Here is a 20,605-nt window from a genome sequence, read left to right as displayed (position 1 = left end):
GAGCATACACACAGTTACTTATTATTTATTTACTAGGTGGTACCTAACTAACTGGTGTGTGTGTGTTTGTGTGTGTGTGTGTGTGTGTGTGTGTGTGTGTGTGTGTGTGTGTGTGTGTGTGTGTGTGTGTGTGTGTGTGTGTGTGTGTGTGTGTGTGTGTGTGTGTGTGTGTGTGTGTGTGTGTGTGTGTGTGTGTAGAGAGAGAGACTGGAACCTTAATATATGCAAATTGCCACACCTCCTTTTCTGACACTATTTTCTATGTGTAAAATGTTTTGACCACTCCACTAATAACAAAGGATTCTGTATGAACCTCCAATGCAATATTAGCAAAGAAAAATTATTCTTAACATACACTCGTGGAAAGATTCACAAGAAATCAAAACAACAATAAATTATCTTTCAGTAAAGTGGAAAGATTGTGGTAACTTAGATAATGTCAGAATTTGGGATGATAAAGTGAACTACAAATGCAGCGGAGAAATCAAATGCAGAAATCATGACATTTGAAATGTCTGCTGCCCTATGCCATGCTATCTAACAGCAAACCACGTCATGAGTTGTGATCAAAATGAATGAATTTATTTCTGACCTAACTACAGTGCTTAACTTCAAAGATAATTTATTTTGAAGCATCTTAGAACAGACATGGGAAGTGCAATATAAAAGCAAGACTTATTTTCTTCCTTTCACATATTACAATAAACAACCCTAAAGAAATTGAAAGCATTTTTCACTTGCTTAATAATCTTTCATCTGTGGAGTTAAGTGAGTTCTGCAATTGACTAAACTGTGACACTTTAAAACAACTTTGAAAGAATCCTCCAGGAGAGCATTATTTTGTATCTCATCTCTCCTAAGTGCACATCAGCTAATGGCAGTTGTGAACAGTGATGCCATATGCAATGAATATTTAGCAGATATTGCCCATGTTCCCATTCATTTTCTTCCAAAATAAACTGAGACTTTGAGACTGTTTTTGTTCTTTCATTTCACTCTGTGGTATGCAAAAACAAAGCTAAGCTACGAATCGGTATAGGCGATAGTTCAGGAACGTATGCATTCCCACTTTTGCATTAGATGCAACCGTTGTGAGCTCTGAGGCTCAGGGTTCCTTGGGTATTGGACTCATAGTTCACTTCCATCAATGCGATGAAGAATTTTCTCAACTGAGCCTCCTGAGCACATGCCAACAACCCTTGGGTCTATGAGCCAGTAAGTATGATAGAACATTGAATGTATAGCACAGAACAGTACAGGAATAGACCCTTCGGCCCATAATGTTGCGCCAAAATAATTGAACTAAGTAATTAAATGCCTGTGTGCATTAATCAGTTCTGCCTACACAATATCTATATTACTCCATTCTCTGCACATTCATGTGTCTCTCTAAGAGCCTTTAAAACACTTCTGTCATATTTGACCCACACTACCACCCTGCAGTGCATTGAAGGTACCCACCATTCTCTCCGCAAAATCTTGCCCCACACATCTCCTTTGAACTTACCCACTCTTTCATTAAATATGTTTCAGTGTTAGACATTTCAACCCTAATAAACAGACATTGGCTCTGTACTCTGTCTTTGCCTCACATAATATTGTAAACTTCTGTCAGCTTTCCCCTCAGCCTTTGCCACTCCAGAGAAAATAGCCCAAGTTTGTCAAAACTCTCCTTATCGCTCATGTCCTCTAATCCAGGCAGCATCCTGGGAAACCTGTCTGCCACCTCTACATAGCCTCCACATTCTTCCTATAATGGGATCACCAGAACTGAATGCAGTATCAAGATGCAGCATAACCAGAGATTTATAAAGCTGCAAATGTAACTTCCTGAATCCTTTGACTAATAAGCATTCAATACTCTTCCTTTACTACTCTGTTAAGCTGTGCATGTAACTTCAGGGAGCACAAAATTCCTCAATCCATCACCACTGTTAAATGTTCTGCCATAACAGTGACTTCATCGCATCATCATCCCTACAGCCTGACGTGGTCACTCTGTCAGAACCTTGAAGCAGGTGGTCATGGCAGAACTGACAGTTCCTTGGCAAGACCAGATGGAGGAGATATTTGAGCATATGAAAGCCAAATACCAGGAGCTGGTAGATCAGTGCCAGAGACAGGGATGGAGGGCAAGACGGGATGGAGAGCCTTTAAAAGTGGGGTGTAGAAGTTTTGCTGGCTGCTCACTGTGCAGAATCTACTCTCTCCTTGGCATTACAAGGGCTGCAAAGAAAAGAGCCATCAGGACCATCACAGAAGCTGCTGAGCGAGCCTTTAGACAGCTGTGGATCAAGAGGTGTGACCCACAGACCAATGTTGCTGGGGCACAAGCTGGGGCCTGGTTGGGGATTCCAATTAATGATTCCTACTTCCATACCTGAGCTTTCTCACTTCCTCGGGCAACAAAGGGGCTACTCACTGATTTTGCTTGAGGAGATCCGAGCACTAATCCTAGCCCATCCCAAACATCCCCACGAAAAGACTCTGTGCCGCAATGGTAAAATTGTGATTGTTTTAACAAATCATTATCAAACATATTGGTATAGGTTTGTTATTGTCATGTACCAATACAGTGAAAAGGTTGTTTTGGAATCTCCCAACTGGGAAATTATAAAGAGAGTCGGAGAGATTCTATATTTTGTACTGTGGAAAAGCATGCAGTTCTGTATAGCAAAATGTTTGCTGTTTAATTTAACATGAAATGTATGTTGCTGTTGTTTGATCCAACATAACCATGTATTCAGCACAGGCTGAGAATTTCAATTCAATGAAACTTTGACAACATCTGCAGATATTTTAAAAAGTCAATCAATCACCTTCTGAAGGATCACTAAAGATGGGCATATTACCAATATTGCCTAAAGTTGGGTGGCATGACAGCATAGTAGTTAGCACTGCACTTTACTGCACCAGCGACCCTGGTTCAATTCCCACCACTGTCTGTAAGGAGTTTTCACATTCTCCCCATGACCGCATGGATTTCTTCAGGTGCTCTGGTTTCCTCATACAGTCCAAAGACATACTGGTTGGTAGGTTAGTAAGTCATTGTAAGTTGTTCTGTAATTAGACGATGTTTAAATCGGGAGATAGCTGGGCAGCACAGCTCAGAGGGCTGGAAGGGCCTACTCCATACCATATGTCAATAAACAAACGTGGAACAACACTAAGTTTTGGGTTTGAGGAGATTTTGTACGTCACCAAAAAATTAGCAAATTTCTACAGATGTTCGGTGGAATGCATTCTGACTATTGCTTCACTGACTGGTATGGACAGGATTAAAAAAGGCTTCAGAGGGTTGTAGACTCAGCTAGCTCCCTCACAGGCACAACACTCCCCAGCATGGAGGACGTCTTCGCATAATGGAGCCTCAAGAGGTGACATCCTTCATTAAGGACGCTCACCATCGGTGACATATTCTCGTCTCATGACTACCATCAAAAATGAGCTACAAGAACCTAAACACCCGTACTCAACATTTTAGTAATGGCTTCTTCCCCCCCCCCCCGCCATCAGATTTCTGAATATTCCATAAACCCATGAACATTACCTGATAATTCTAATTTTTCACTATTCATTTTTCACTTGCACTGCACTGCTGCCACAGAACAATACATTTTATGACATACAGTGATAATAAGCCTGATTGTGATTCTGAACACTGAACAATGCTATTGAGCCACAAGAGGGAACTGCGGTGCTAAATAGAATTGTGATCAGTGAGATGTAATGTCTTTCCTGCAGAAAACTGAGATCAGGATAGAAGTGTTACTAAATTAAATGAGATTTGGTGGTTCAGTGCTGAGACCTTTCAGTGTCATCATTTAGTTCTGAAGATAGTGTAATTGGAAAATCTTCATTTTCTGCAAGTTCTGAAGAATAATAGGTATATAATGAAAAAGCAGTGATCTGAATCAGAATCAGGTTTGTTATCACTGATGTGCCATGAAATTTGTTGTTTTGTGACAGCAGTACAGTGTAATATATTTAAAAATTATTATATTGTAATAAGAATATATCAAAAATAAATAAATAGGTTTCAAAGATTTCATAGGTACATTTAAAGACAGAGATATGTATACAATATACATCCTGAAATGCTTTTTCTTTGCAACCATCCACAAAGACAGGGGAGTGCCCCCAAAGAATGAATGACAGTTAAATGTTAGAACTCCAAAGATCCCCCCCACCCCAGCTCCCTTCCCTCCTGTGTGTAAGCAATGATCCCCTCTCCACTCACCGGCAAAAAAACGCATTGGTACTGGCCACCAAGCACTCAAGCGTGAGCAAAGCAACAGCAAAGACACAGATCTGAAGCTCTCCAAAGACTACTTGTTCACCCAGTACTCGATATACCACAGGCTCTCTCTCCCTAATAAGGGAGGAAGAGATGTCTCCATTTCATAGTGAGAAAGGAATCGTGCAAGACGAGAGCAATGTAATGAGGTTCTGTTCATGGGCTTCAGGAATCAAATGGGGGAGGGGAAGAAAATGTTCTTAAAATGTTGAGTGCACATCTTCAGATTCCTATACCTCCTCCCTGATGGTAGTAATGAGAAGAGGGCATTTTCCAGATGGTGACTGTCCTTAATGATGGATACCAACTTCTTGAGTCATCTTGTTGAAGATGTCCTTGATGGTGGGGAGGCTAATGCCCATGCTGAAACTGGCTGAGACTATAACCCTCTGTAGCTTTTTGAGATCCTGTGCATAGGAAGCCTTTAGATCAATAAAATTTGCTGGAGTCTTTGGTAACATACCAACTTCCCTCAACCTTGTTATGTCTCCCCTCTCACTGTGAAACGGGGACATTTCTTTTTCCCGTATGAGGGAGAGAGAGAGAGCCTGTGGTATGTTGAGTTACTGGGTGAACGAGTAGTCTTTGGGGTACTGCAAGCCTGTGTCTTTATTGATGCTTTGCGGAATGCTTGAGTGTCGGTGGGGGGGGGGTGCCGACGATTTTTTGCTGGTGGGGGAGGGGAGGTCATTGATTTGCTGCAGATTATGCATGGGAGGGGGAAGCTGAGGAGGGGGGCTTTAGGGTTCTAATCTTTAACTGTCATTCATTCTTTGGGACACTCCTCTTTTCGTGGATGTTTGCAAAGAAAAAGAATTTCAGGATGTATATTGTATACATTTCTCTGACATTAAATGTACCTATTGAAACTCTCCGTGAAGTATAGCCACTGGCTTGGCTTCTGTGTGACTGCATTTCCACTGAGGACTAGAGTGTGTTCTCCCAACTTCCCCTTCCCGAAGCCCGTAATCAATTCCTTAGTCATACTGACATTGCATGCAAAGTTGTTGTTGCGAAATTACTCAAACAGCTGATCTGTCTCATTCCTGTACACCTCCTTGTCACCATCTGAGATGCTGCCGACAACAGTTGTGTCATCAGTGAATTTACACAGGCGATAACAGTCATGAGTGTAGAGAGAGCAGAGCAGGGAGCTAAACATCCGTCCTTGAGTGTCCCTGTCTTGGTTGTCGGCGGGGAGGGGATGTTATTTCAAATTCAAACTGACCATAGTCTCCTGCTGAGGAAGTCAAGAATGCAGATACAGAAAGAGGTACAGAGGGCTATGCTTTGAAGCTTATTGATTAGTACTGAGGGATGATGGTGTTGAATACTAAGCTGTAATCAAGAAACAGCAGCCTGTTGTAAGTATTACAGTTGTCCAGGTGGTCCAAGGCCGAGTGGAATGCCAATGAAATTGCATCCATTGAAGACTTGTTGTAGCTGTAGGCAAATTGTCGTGGGGTTAGGTCCTTGCTGAGACAAAAGTTAATTCTAGCCATGACCAACCACTCAAAGCACTTCATCACTGTAGACGTGTGTGCTACAGGGTAATAGTCACAGAGGCAGCTCACTCTGCTTTTCTTGGGCACTGATATGATAGCTGCCCTTTTGAAGCAGGTGACTGCAGCAGTGAGAGGTTGAAGATGTCCTCAAACACTCCTGCCAGTCGATTGGCTCAGGTTTTCAATACCCTATCATCAGGATTGATGCCTTGTGGGTCACCCTCTTTCATCTGACATCGGCTTCCAAGACAGATATCACATGGTCAGCAGATGCACCAGAGATTTGCACAGGTATGTTTCTATTCTCTATTTCAAAGCATGCATAAAAGATGATGAGCTCACCTGGGAGTGAAGCATCAGAGCTATTTATGATGTTAGGCTTTGCTTTATAGGAAGCAATTGCACGTAAACCCTGCCTCAGTTGACATGCAACTGACTGCATCTCTAGCTTCATTTGAAATTGCTTTTTCCCTCTCTCTTACCATAGCCTCTGAGCACACCAGAATCTGACTGCATTGTACTTAGTGTACTGTTCTTCCCGGACTGGAACCCCTTGGATTGGCTCGGATAGGCCCTGCCGACAACTGATATTCCTGGTACAGCTTGGGAGAGAAAGAAACTCAGAATAAATCTCGGAGTGGGATCAAGAAGCAGGAACTGGCAATAGAACCCCTTGGACGTACTCAGCCTTGAATAGGAGGGCAATGGTTCAGGTGCAGGTCATTGGGAATAGGCAGTTTAAATGTTATTGGCATGGATTAGAGAGCTGAAGGACCTGTTTCTGTGCTGTACTACTCAATGACTCTAAGATAATTGGTACAGGCTTATTGTGCCAAAGGACTGTTACCATGCCTCGACTTTATGATGTCAACATTCTAAGGTCACATAGATTTTCACTCGACACATTGTCATTCTCTCCCAAACTCCCTTGATCCATAAAGAATCTAAAAATCTTATCATTCTACTCTTGAAATTCATTGCAATTAAGCATATATATGGAAAATCTCATAATATTCTCAGTGAACAAATATATCCTTACTCATTCCCACTTGATTAACTCCTTATCCTCAAGCTATTATCGAGTTCCTAGATTCTCCAGTCAGCAGAAACTTACACAAGAAAATAGGAGCAGGAGGAGGCCACTCAGCCCTTCAAGACTGTTCCACAATTTAACATGATCATAGCTGCTGTGCTACAGAACCATCTCTTCTTCTGTGCCAGAACATCTTCTTCGCATCTATTCCTTAAAGCTCTGTAAGGATTTTCCACATTTTAACAATATCGCCATTCGTTTTCTTAAGTTTCAGAGAACATGGGTCCGTTCTACAATTGCATTTGAGACCTGACCACGAACAGAGGTGGGGAATAGCGTACATTTCCAAATTTTGCAACCAGATCTTATTTGGTTAGCACACATGCACGCAAAAATGATGCGTAGTGAATCTGCTTATCGACAACTATGTGCAGCAAATATAAATATCAGTGAGATGTATGTATAGTTGCCAAAACAACAAACCTTGATGAGTAGCTTTAGTGATTAATGCCTAAATTTAACGTGACATATGGAATGAATGAGCTTTCAGTCAGAGTATAGAGCCAAGATGCTGTGAATTATTGAATTAATAATTGGAAGCTTGGGTGAGAGCTGTCTGGATGATCGAATTAAAGTGGGACAAGTGTCTCTCTTGATCTGTAAATAGCTTGTAATCTTACTAGATCAATGACACTCGGGTTTTGTGTTTCAAATCAATAATTATCCAGTGGATTTGCACTAATTTCACTATTGAGAAGCGGGAGAATGAAGTGGGAATCAGAATCAGAATTATTATCACTGCCTGATGTTATGTGAAACTTGTTTTGCAGTAGTAGTCAGTGCAAAGACATACAGTACTGTGCAAAGGTCTTAGGCACGCATATATAGCTGGGGTATCTAAGATATTTGCACAGTGCTGTATTTGTCAATATAGAGAGGAGAGCAAATATTTAAATTTGGCAGGAGCAAAGGATGTTGAGGATGGCGAGGGTGGAGAGCTGCAGGAAAGGTGTGGAACAGGTGGCAGAGAATAAGTTCTGGGGCGGGTGGTGGTGGGGGTACAGGCACACTCAGCCCTGAGATACCAGGCAAGGTCATCTGATTCTAAACAATTAGTTTATTGATCATTACAGAATGTCTCTCTAGTGCTTCCCATTCCCTCCCCTCTCCCTTACCTTTTTCCCAACCATGATTCCCCTCCCTCTGTCCCCATTCCACTCTCAGTCCACAATAGTGACCCATATCAGAGTCGGGTTTATCATCACTCACATATGTCATGAATTTTTTTTTTGCAGCAGCAGTACAGTGCAATACATAAAATTACTACAGTACTGTGCAAAAGTCTTAGGCATCCTAGCTATATATAGCAACACACACAAAATGCTGGTGGAATGCAGCAGGCCAAGGCAGCATCTATAGGAAGAAGCACTGTCGACGTTTCTGGCCAAGACCCTGCGTCAGGACTAACTGAAAGAAAAGATAGTAAGAGATTTGAAGGTAGGACAGGGAGGGAGAAATCCAAAACCATAGGAGAAGACAAGAGGGAGAGGGGTGAAGCTAAGAGCTGGAAAGGTGATTGGCAAAAGGGATACAGAGCTGGACAAGGGAAAGGATCATGGGACGGGAGGCCTAGGGAGAAAGAAAGGGGGGGGGGGAGCACCAGAGGGAGATGGAGAAATTGGGAGTGGCAGAGAGAGAAAAAAAGGGGGGTAAATAAATAAGTAAGGGATGGGGTAAGAAGGGGAGGAGGGGCATTAACAGAAGTTAGAGGTCAATGTTCATGCCATCAGGTTGGAGGCTACCCAGCCGGTATATAAGGTGTTGTTCCTCCAACCTGAGTGTGGCTTCATCTTGACAGTAGAGGAGGCCATGGATAGACATATCAGAATGGGAATGGGACGTGGAATTAAAATGTGTGGCCACTGGGAGATCCTGCTTTCTCTGGCGAACAGAGCGTAGGTGTTCAGCGAAACGGTCTCCCAGTCTAGCTATATATATATATGTTTGAGACTTTTGCATAGTACTGCAATAATTCATAAATTACTAACATAAATAAATAGTGCAAAAATGGGAATATCCCTAAAAATGGTTGGTTGGTGATCAGCACAGATCAGATGGACTGAAGAGAATGTTTCCACGCTGAATTTCTTTGAGACTGTGACTAAGTGCTGTATTGATACACAGAGGGGTAACAATATGTATATATAGTAGTTATAGAGTAATACAACATGAAAAGAGGCTTTCAGCCCAGATATCCATGCTAACCAAGACACCCATCTAAGCAAATCCCATTTGCCCATGTTTGCATAATAACCCTCTAATACTGTCCTACCCATTGTTCCTATACAGGCTCTGGAGTGCAGTGGTAAAGGTGTACAAAGATGTTGCCTGTTGGGTAGATTCATTCCTGCAAACTCAGTTCTGCTGAATTCAGAGAAATCTTTTTTTATGGTTTATTAGCTTATGTGGCTGTGTGGAGGATGCATAATGCTACCCTCAGTGTTTGGTTGACCACTTTTTAAGGAAAATTTCAGCCCATTTGAGTCTATTACAGCACAAGAAAATCAAAGACTTTTTTCTTGATATTACTTTCTTTCAATATTGTAAGAACACTTTATGATTTGTAGATGTTAGATTAACCGAAGTACACACTGTACAGCAGGTTTTACAAAATCATTGAAAACAGGGAACATTACTGAAACAGACCTTCACACTAATGGGTCGTCTTTATTCATCAGAATCGGACTCAGGTCTAATATCACCGGCATATGTCATGAAATTTGTTTACTTTGTGTCAGCAGTAAAATGAAATACATCATAAGTTTAGAAAAAAAGTTACAGTAAGTATATAAATGTACTGTAGTCATTTCTCAAACCAATTGCTCTTCCTTTTTATACAGTATATCTTTCTAGTGTGTTTAGAGAGAATTAATTATTCCCTCACAATCATTTTCTCAGTCATCGCTAATTAGTGTAAACCAGTCTATCTTATATCAGGCTTCAAAATAAATTAATGTTTCTTATCATTTCTGTCTTTAGAGATATAGTAATAAATGCTGTCATATCTAGCCAATTAATTTAATTTATGTTAGTTGAAAGTCAGACAAAATTGAGAAAAGATTAATCCTGCATGGTTTCTAGCAATAATTATGTTTTAATGAAAATGGATGTTTATGAAAATGTATAAATAAAAATGAGTATGGTTTTGATAAATTATATTAGTCCATTGAGGATTAAGTGGTAATGAAGATTCCGCTATTGTAAGATTGTTGATTACACCCAGCAAGTGTGGACTCATTGTTTTCTTACCATTTCTGGGAAAAAGAACTTCCAATAACTTTAAGACATTAAAACACAAAAGAAGGCAGTGATGTGGAATGAGAGAAAGTGCTCAGAAGCAGAATATCATAAAGGAAAGAACACTGTAGGTCATGAAGAAAAGACTAGGACTGGTACCATAATGCATTAAAGAAGTGTCCCCAGTTTTAACCTGGGCATAAGTGCAATGGCCAGGGGAGACTTCAGGCTGGTAGGTGTGGATGGGAATGGTGGATGATTAGGAGAGCTTGATGAGACTGGGAAAGAGAACTTGGAAATTTAACCCCGTGGTCCTTGCCTTGAACTGGAAATCTCATTTAAATCTGGAATTTATACTATCAGTCAAACTTAAACCCAAAACACTATTTCATCTAGATCTGCATCATGGGAAAACTTAATGCAAAATGTTGTAATTTCAAGTTTAAGATCAAATTGAAATTTATTGTCATCTGACTCTACTTAAATACAACCGAATGAAACAACATTCCTGCAGACCATGGTGCAGAAATCATATATCTCCCACAACACATAAACTAAAACATTACCACAAATACGTTAATAAAATATTATTCAAAATGCGTCTAGCGTGCAGCACTGTTAAACAGTAAACAGCACATTGTCTTAGTAATGAGACATCAGTGACAGCAGGGTGTTTCTAAGTCTCACATCCTCTGCAATTTCATTTTCACAATGCAAAACAAATTTTTTGAGATCCTTTGGTCGAATGTTACTAGGCTACGAAAGAAATTTTTCAGCAAACAAATTATTCATTTTAATTAATGTATTCTGATAAGGGAATTTAAAATGTATAGATTTTGATTAAATAAATAAATGAGGAAGAATTATTTCAGGCAAATAGTATTTGTTTCATACAAAAGCAAGTGCTGTAGGAACAGAGAACGCAGAACTGAGCCCTCACTGGTTGCAACATGGACTGGTATGCAAGTTCAACTGCACAGGATGTAAGAAGCTGTAGAGAGTATTGAACTTCACCTAATACATCAGGGACACATCTCTCTCCACCATTGGGTGTACTTATGTGAGGTGCTGTCTCAAGAAGGCAAAATCTATCATTAAATATCTCTAAGCCAGAACATTTTCTCACAGTTACCATCAGGCAGGTGGTACAGAAGCCTGAAGTCCCACACCACCAGGTTCAAAAGCTATTATTTCCCTTCAACCATTGAGTTCTTGAACCAAGTGGCACAAGTGAACCCTAATCATCATAATTTAGCGACACTGCGACCACTGCGAAACGTCGACAGTGCTTCTCCCTATAGATGCTGCCTGGCCTGCTGTGTTCCACCAGCACTTTGTGTGTGTTGCTTGAATTTCCAGCATCTGCAGACTTCCTCGTGTTTGCTGCGACCACTTTAATCACTTTGCGCTAAATTGGACTTTTATTGTTCTAATTGTGTTCTTTCTTTTATAAATTGTATATAGTCTAGGTTTAAATTATATTGTACTTGTGGATATAATGTCTCTGATGCTATGTGCCTATAGTGCTGCTGCAGGGTTTTCATTACCCCTGTGTGTAGATGTAATTGTGCATATGACAAGTAAACTCAATCTTGGACATTGGGTGAAGGTGGAATTAGGCTAATCCTAACTCTCATTAGGCCAATTTATATTTTCATGTTTGAATATATTTTGCATTTTTATAAAGTTGAGGTATTCATCCCAATCCCTCCCATAAATGATAACAATACTTCTAAGCACTTCTTAAATTACTGGGGACTTCTCTGAAAATCCACTCAAAGTTCAAAGTAAATGTTATTATCAAAGTACATATACTTCACCATATACAACTCTGAGATTCGTTTCCTTGTGGGCATTCTCAGTAAATCTACTTTAATAGAATCAATGAAAGACCAATTTGGACATTCAACCAGAGTGCAGAAAACAACAAGCTGTGCATATACAAAAAGAAGAAACAATAATAATTAAAAATAACTAAGCAATTCATATCGAGAATATGAGATGAAGAGGCTTTGAAAGTGAGTCCACTGGTTGTGGGAACATTTCAACGACGGGGCAAGTGAAGTTGAGTGAAGTTATCCTCTCTGCTTCAAGAGCCTGATGGATGAAGAGTAATAACTGTTCCAGAACCTAGTGGTGTGAGTCCTAAGACTCCTGTACCTTCTTCCTGGTGGCAGCAGTGAGAAAAGAGCATGTCCTGAGTAGTAGGGAGGGGGGGTTCTCTGATGACATATGATGATTTCCTGTAACAGCATTTCATGTAGATGTGCTTAACGGTTGGGAGGACTTTACATGTCAATGGACTGGCTGTATCCACTACATTTTGTAAGGTTTCTTATTTAAGGTTATTGGTGTTTTCATACCAGGCAGTGATGCAGTACTCCATATACTCCCCACTGGAACATCTTTGGAAGTTTGTCAGAGTTTCCTCAAATCTCCGCAAACACCTGAAGAAGTAGAGGTGCTGTTGTGATTTCTTCATAATTGCACTTAAGTTCTGGGATGAGGCAAAGCCCTCTGAAATAATAACATCTAGGGATTTAAAATTGCTAACCTTCTCCACCTCTGATCCTCCGATGAGGACTGGCTCATGGATCTCTGGTTTCCCTCTCCAGAAGTCTATAATCGGCTCCTTGGTCTTGCTGACATTGAGTAAGAATATCTCTCTCACACAACCATCTATAGACTCACTTCCAAGGACTCTACAACTCATGATATCAGTATTATGTATTATTATTATTATTATTATTATTATTATTATTATTATTATTATTTGTCTTATTTTGTACTTGCATTGCATGTCTTCTTTTGCACATTGGATGTGTGTCAATTTTTGTTTGTAGTTTTTTTCATTGATTCTATTGCGTTCCTTGGTTCTACTGTGAATGCCTGCAAAAACTGAATCTCAGGGTAGTATCTGGTGGCATATACGTACTTAGATAATAAATTCACTGTGAACTTTGAACTTTGATATTTGAGACAGTGATTCCTGAGACCAAATATAATATCTGATCACAGGCAATCCACAGGATTGGGCATTCATCAAGGTCAGCGACATACAAGTCTCACTTTGAAATTCTCTGCGTTTTGAGTGAAGATTCGAATCAGTGATAGGAATGGGTTCATTTTCCTCTTTACTTAACAAACTGCGGAACACTGTTCATGCAACTTTTGCCCAAGTAGAATATCTGCATATATTCCTTGCACCATACTTAATTTCTAAAATGAGACACATCACTATTGCTCATGAGAACTTATTTCCTGAACAATATGAAAAAAAAACAACAAAAGTATGCAGAATTAAATTAGCATGAGTCAATAGCAACGGGTGAATTTATTTAATAAAAAAAGAGAACAATTAAAACTTCACATAAGGTTTATAATAACATGAAATCAAGGAAGATGACAGAACACAGGAGAGAGAAAAGACAAAGAGACACTGGAACAATGAACTACAGAACTCAACAATTGCCTGACACCTGAAGTAAAAGAAAATGCTTGAAATACTTGGCAGGTTGGAAGACATTTATAAAATCTCAGTTTTTGCTAATAAGGAGCATCCCATTTAATGAACCTAATCCACTCATAAAATAACCCTTCCACGGAATAGTTTTACTCTGAGGCTCTAAAACTTGGTACCTCCTGTACGTAATAAAGTGGCTACCGAGTATATATTCATGGTCTTTTGATACTGTAGCCCATCCAACCAAAGTCTGACATGTTGTGCTTTAAAGCTCGACATGTTGCGTATTCAGAGATGCTCTTCTACACACCACTGTTGTAATGCCTGGTTACTTGAGTAAGTGTCTCCTTCTTGTCAGCTTGAACCACTCTGCCATTCTCCTCTGACCTCCCTTATTAGCATGGCATTCTCATCCACAGAACTGCTGTTCTTTGGACGTTTTGCTGGATTTTTTTTTTTTTGCAGCATTCTCTGGAAACTCTAGAGACCATTGTACATAAAAATCCTAGGAAATCAGCAGTTTCTGAGATACTCAAATCACCCCATCAGGCACCCACATTCACTCTATGGTCAAAGTCACTGTGATCATATTTTATCCCCATTCTGATGTTTGGTCTGAACAACAACTGAACCTCTTGACCATGTCTGCATGCTTTTATGCACTGAGTTGCTTCCACATGACTGGCTGATTAGATATTGCATTAACAAGCAGGTGTGTAGGTGCACCTAATAAAGTGGCCACAGCAATAATTTTACTAGCATACTGTTCACCATGATATCTGGCATAACCCTGATCACTACCTCAGTACAGCAACACTAAAACCACTTTGATCACTTCATTCTACAACGACTTCGTTTTTATTCTAATATTTTTCTTTCTTGCAAAAGGTATTTTATAATTCACGTCAAAGTACTGCCATTGGTATATACAGGAGGCATTGCCTCAAGAAGGCAATGGCCACCGTCAAAAAACCCCACCATCTGGCCATGCTATTCCCTCAAATTTGTCTTGGCTTTAGACGACAGATCAAAGTGCGGGAGGTTTATTATCCTGACTGTGATCAGAGGTGTTCTGCAGGGATCAGTGCTGAAGTTCATAATGTATATAAATGACTTGGACAGAAAAAACAGATGAGCAGATGATTAAGGCCATTTATGAAATAAAAATTGGTGGAACTGTGGATTGTGAAGGAAGTTATTAAAGGGTTCAGCAGGATTTGGATCAATTGTAGATATGTGTGGGAAATGGCAGATGAAGTTTAATCGAGACAAGAACATGGCATTCCACTTTGAAAGGTCAAATTTAAGAGGGCAAGTATAAAGTAAGTGAAAGGACCCTTAATAATGTTGGTGTACAGATGGATCTTGGGATCTAGGTCTATCATCAGAAGTATCATCACAAGTAGATAGGATGAGAAAGAAGACGTGATGCCTTCATTGGTCACTGAGGATAAGAGTCCAAAGTCATATTGCAACTGTATAACATTTAAATTAGCCCACATTCGGAGTTTTATACACAATTCTTGCTGTCCCATTACAGGAAGTATGCAGAGACCTTGAAGAGCTTCACCAGGATGCCACCTAGATCAGCTATAAGAAGCAGTTGAATAAACTTGGTTAGTCTTCCCTGGAGTATGGGGGGACCTGATAGAAGCTTATAAAGTTAAGAGAAGCCTAGATCGTGTAAATAGTCAGAGACATCCACCCAGTGTAGAAATGTCCAACACCAGAGTGCCTTTCAGCTGAGAAGGGTGAGATTTAAAGGAGATGTGCAGGGTAACCTTTCTACACAAAGAGTAGTTGGTGCCTAGAACACACTGTTTAATTTTGCGTCATGGTTAGCACAAATATTGGGGGCTGAATGGCCGGTTCCTTTGCTGTACTGCTCTATATTCTACATTCTAACCCAAATCAATACTAGCAATAAAGGTAATTTTTTTTTGATGTATGAAAAATTGATGAAATCCAGTTTCTGTGTTCAAAGCTCATCAGTAAAGGCTCATTACAACACCATGACAGCAAAACTGCAGTCAAAGATTGCTTGAACCTCATGAAGAACAAAAATTTGAACAGGAACTGTTTTATTCCAAGAATCAGACAGCAAGATCTGAGTAACATGCCCTACCCAAACAAACATAATCCAAGGAAATCAATAGCTTGGAAGTGTTTGATGTATCCGAGTCAAACTACAATTGTTTCAAGATCAATAATCCCCAGCGACAGACAATCAGTTCATGGAGACTGGGGAGATCTCTGTGGCTGTGACCATGTAACAGAAAAATATTTAGGATATTCTGTGGCAATAGACCGATATCAGGAGTTCAGAGACTTTCAGTACTCATGTTCAAAAAGTGATCAAAAATACAAGTTCATTACTTTAAATTGTTTACATTCATTATTATGAGAAAGCTTGAAAAATAATTTAAAAATGATGGAATGGCAGTGTCATAGAATTTTGCAACACAGGGCTTTCAGCTCATCCAATCCGTGCTGATCAAATTGTTCACCTGAGCTAAACCCATCTGCCATGGCCCTTGAAACGTGATGGCAGTTTGTTCAAAAGAGAAAGGTCTAACTTAACCAATGTCTTGGATCTTATTTGCTGGAACAACAATACAATTAGGTTTCACAAATACTTATCATATACTGTAGCACACCTTATCTTCCAAAGGGATCTAAGTCCTGCCTATTTGCAGGCAGAAAGCCATAATAAAATCGTAGAAATTCAGGGGAATTGAAGAGAAAGCATCTGAAAGATATTATATAGCAAATTGATTACTCCACACCTTGATTTCTAAATCTACAGAATTTAAAGAGGACAAAATTTCATCCAGCACTAAACTTCCAGGTATACACCCAGCAGCTACTTTATTAGGTAAACCTGTACACCTGCCCAATAATACAAATATTTAAACAGCCAATCATGTGACAACAACTCAATATAGAAAAAACATTCAGACATGGTCAAGAGGTTCATTTGTTGTTCAGACCAAATATCAGAATGGGGGAGAAATGTGATCTAAGTGGGTTTGACTGTGGAATGATCGTTGGAGCCAGATGGGATGGTTTGATTATCTCAGAAACAGCTGATCTCCTGGGATCTTCATACATAACATTCTCTAGAGTTTACAGACAATGGTGTGGAAAATAAATAAATAAATAATGTCTAGTGAGTGGCAGTTCTGTGGGTGAAAAGGCCTTGTTGAGAGAGGTCAAAGGAGAATAGCTGGAGTTGGGTTAAGCTAACAGGAAGGTGATGGTAACTCAAATAACCACACGTTACAACAGTGGTGTGCAGAAGAACATATAAAACCTTGAAGTGGATGGGTTATGGCAGCAGAAGACCATGAACGTACACTCGGTGGTTACGTTATTAGGTACAGGAGGTACCCAGTTAAGTGGCCACTGAGTGTATTGGACTCAGTAAATGATAAAAGTAAGTATAAAAATCAATGGGAGACATCAGATAACAGTGAAAAGTACTCAGAAAGTACATTGCTGTTGAAGTAAAACTGAGCAAATGATACTCAAATAGATGATATTGAAATAGCTGAAGGGCAACCCAAGAAGTCCTTGTGAGGTTAATGCTGAACATTATTACTCAGTTAATATAATGCAATAATCAACAAGGGTAACTAAATGTCTAAAGATTAGCTTTATTTGTCAGGTGCACATCAAAACATTGAAGCATACAGTGAAATGTGTTGTTTTGCACCAATGACCAATAAAATCTGACTATATGCTGGGGGCAGCCCTCAAGTGCCATTATGCCTCTGGCACCAACATAGCAGTCTCACAGCTTACTCACCCTAACCTGTACATCCTTGGAATGTGGGCGGAAACCAGAGCACCCAGAGGAAACCGACATGGCAGTGGGAAGAACATTCAAGTTCTTTACAGACAGCAGTGGGAATTAAACTTCAATTGCAATTACTGGTACTTGGTTATGCTAACAACTACATTATCATACTGCCCTTGAAAGCTATCTGCAATGCTCATCAGTCTCATTATAAGTAAAAGATGGCAGAGTTGAGGAAAGCTATTCAGGAAAAGATGCCAAGCTGCTTAAGTAGCTAGCTTAAGTAGTATTAAATAGTTTCTCATAAACTGCTAATCTTCTTTCCAAAGAGAATTACTGCTTTGTAAATGTTAAATGCCCATGTCTGTATGACATGAACTCAAATGGAGCTTTACATCCAAATTTGCTCTTGCTTAATGACGGTTCACAGAATAAATCTCTTAGCTGACTTTTAAGTTTCCTCAGATTGACAGCAGGATGACAGACAATGAATTTCAGCCTCACCAGCACTTTCCACATTTTCTGAGCAAATAAGTATAAAGACATTAATAGTTATGGCTTTGACCTATTAAAAGCATGGAGTCATAGAGATATACAGCATGGAAGCTAGTCCTTCAGCCCAACTCATCTGTGCTGACCAAGATGCCTACCTGAGCTTGTCCTTTTTTGCCATTTCTTTGGCCTACATTCCTTCATAACTTTCATATAAGGTATTTCTCTGAATATATTTTAAACAATGTAATTGCACCCACTTCTTCAACTTAGTTAATTCCATATGCACACCATCCATCTGTAAAATCACAGCCCTCAGTCAACAGCTTTACTAAAGTCATGGTTAGGATGACTGGGGCTATTTGCAAGCAAGCCGGACTTATTCAGTTCAGCTACTTGATACAAAACTGAACTATATGTTTATTCTGATACTGTACAATATATAAGAAACTCTTATCTAACTTTTGAAAGGTTGATATGAAGGGTAGTACAGTAAGGTGATTTAAATAATGAGATAAAAATACCAGAATCAGAATCATGTCGTAGGTCTTACCATATAACAAAAACCAGCTTTACCTGCATTCGCTCTTAAACTCTCCATTGTGCCTGCTTTTTAGACAATTTGCTCAACATCCAGTACTGAATTTCCTCCATGGAGTCAGAAGTCCCCTCCAAGAGGACCACAGCCTTATCATGGTTTGGAGGCTTGCATGCCTCAGTGACCCAGAGAGCTATGGGGGCTGGACACTGGGTCTTATACTTTTGGATCTTGGTATGCCATGCCAAACAGGTCAAAGGATAAAGGATAAAGGACAGACTAGCAGTGGTTCACCAAAGTTCCAGGTTCAGGGGTTCACTAATGGATAGTATGTAGTCAGAAGTCCAATGCTAATATCTTCATTTCCTATTACATTATATGTTCCTTTGTCATAGATCCTATTCTGCCCCTGATAACTATCAGAAACAGGACAATTTCTAACCATGAATTCTCATTTGACACTGTGTTGAATTCTAGGTCTCATATCCATGCAGTTTCCAAATCACACATTCCATATTAAATTGGGTGGCATGGTAGTGTAGCGATTAGCACATTCGCTTTACAGCTTCAGGGCTCGGGTTCAATTCCCACTGCTGTATGTAAGGAGTTTGTACGTTCTTTTGGTGGATTCCTCCAGGTTGTTCCCACATTCCAAAAGTATATGGAATTGTAAATTAATTAGTCACATGGCTATAATTATGCCTGTTACCATGTTGTGTCTCTAAATAAATAAATAAATCACCTGTGGAACGTTTCTTCTTTTATTTCTATTTCTGCTGTCCTCATTTTTTTGAAATCATCTCTAATATTACATACTTTCATCTCACTCACATCACTGACTCTACACCTGTCTTCGCCCATTTATCAATGAAGCCTCTTTTTTGCCTTTGTTAACTCTCAGTATAACTATTCCAACACACTACTGTCTGGCATCTCTTGTTCCACTTCTCATTAATTCAAATCTGTGTTAGTGTCTGAACTCACGCCATTCTGGTTCACCAAACAATCCCATGCTTGTTTATGTGTAATGAAGTTTTATTAAATAGAATCTCATTATTTTTTAAAATTCTTACTATCATCTGTAATCTTTGTTTCATGAAAAATTTTAAAAATGTCAGATGCCTCGAATCTGAAATAAAAACAGACAATGCTTGAAACACTCAACAAGTCAGACAATTGATATTGTCATTTTAAAAAGATTGGATAGGTATATGGACAGGAAAGGATTGGAGGGTTTTGGGCTGAGTGCAGGTCGATGAAACTAGGTGAGAGTAAGCGTTCGGCACAGACTAGAAGGGCCGAGATGGCCTGTTTCCGTGCTGTAATTGTTATATGGTTAAGTCAGGCACCCTTTGTTTAGAGAGTTAATATTTCAGGTCAGACTGAAAAAGAAAGAAAATAAATCAGTTTTAAGGTTTAAGAGGGAGGGAGCGAGAGGGATGAGAGTAGAGATGATCAGAGTGCGTGGCATGGAAGCATAGCAATTCATGCAATGCTTTGCAGCACCTGCTGTAAAATCATACTTCAATTCTGCTGCTGTCTCTATGTTTTCCCCATGATTACGTGGATTTCCTCTGGATTCTTCCCACATTCCCGAAGATTTACAGTTAGGGTTAATGAGTTGTGGACATGTTATGTTGGTGCCAGGCACTTGCGGGCTGCCCAGAACAATCTTGGCTGATTTAATTTGACTCAAATAATGCATTTCACAGCATTTTTCAATATACATGTGACAAAAACCTTCTTAAACTTAGTCTCTCCTTCCCTCATCTGCCTGTCAATCCCTTCTTCACCCGGTCCATCTATCACCTGCCAGCTTTTGCTTAACCCCTTCCCTCCAAAATCTTATACTCGTTGTCCCCCCTCTTTCTTCCCAGTCTAGATGAAGAGTCTCAAACCAAATCATCCTCTATTTCCCTCCATAGATGCCGCTTGAACTTTTGAATGCCTCTAGAGCCGGTGCTATCTGTGAGAGGGAGAGAGAGTGGGAAAAAGAGAGGGAGAGAGTGAGTAAGTGTGTGTGAGAGAGGGAGAGAAAGAGAGAGTGAGAATATGAACAAAGTAACAACGCTAAAAATAAGGGTAGTTTGAATGTGAGAACGTAAAGGAACATCAACATTGAAATGCAAGAGTTTAAAACGTTCATCCACTCTGGCAGTGCTAAAGGAGAAAGAAAAATGG

Source organism: Hemitrygon akajei, chromosome 10, assembly GCF_048418815.1.
Source record: "Hemitrygon akajei chromosome 10, sHemAka1.3, whole genome shotgun sequence".
In the NCBI taxonomy this organism is placed as follows: domain Eukaryota; kingdom Metazoa; phylum Chordata; class Chondrichthyes; order Myliobatiformes; family Dasyatidae; genus Hemitrygon; species Hemitrygon akajei.
Note: the sequence above shows the minus strand (reverse complement) of the source record.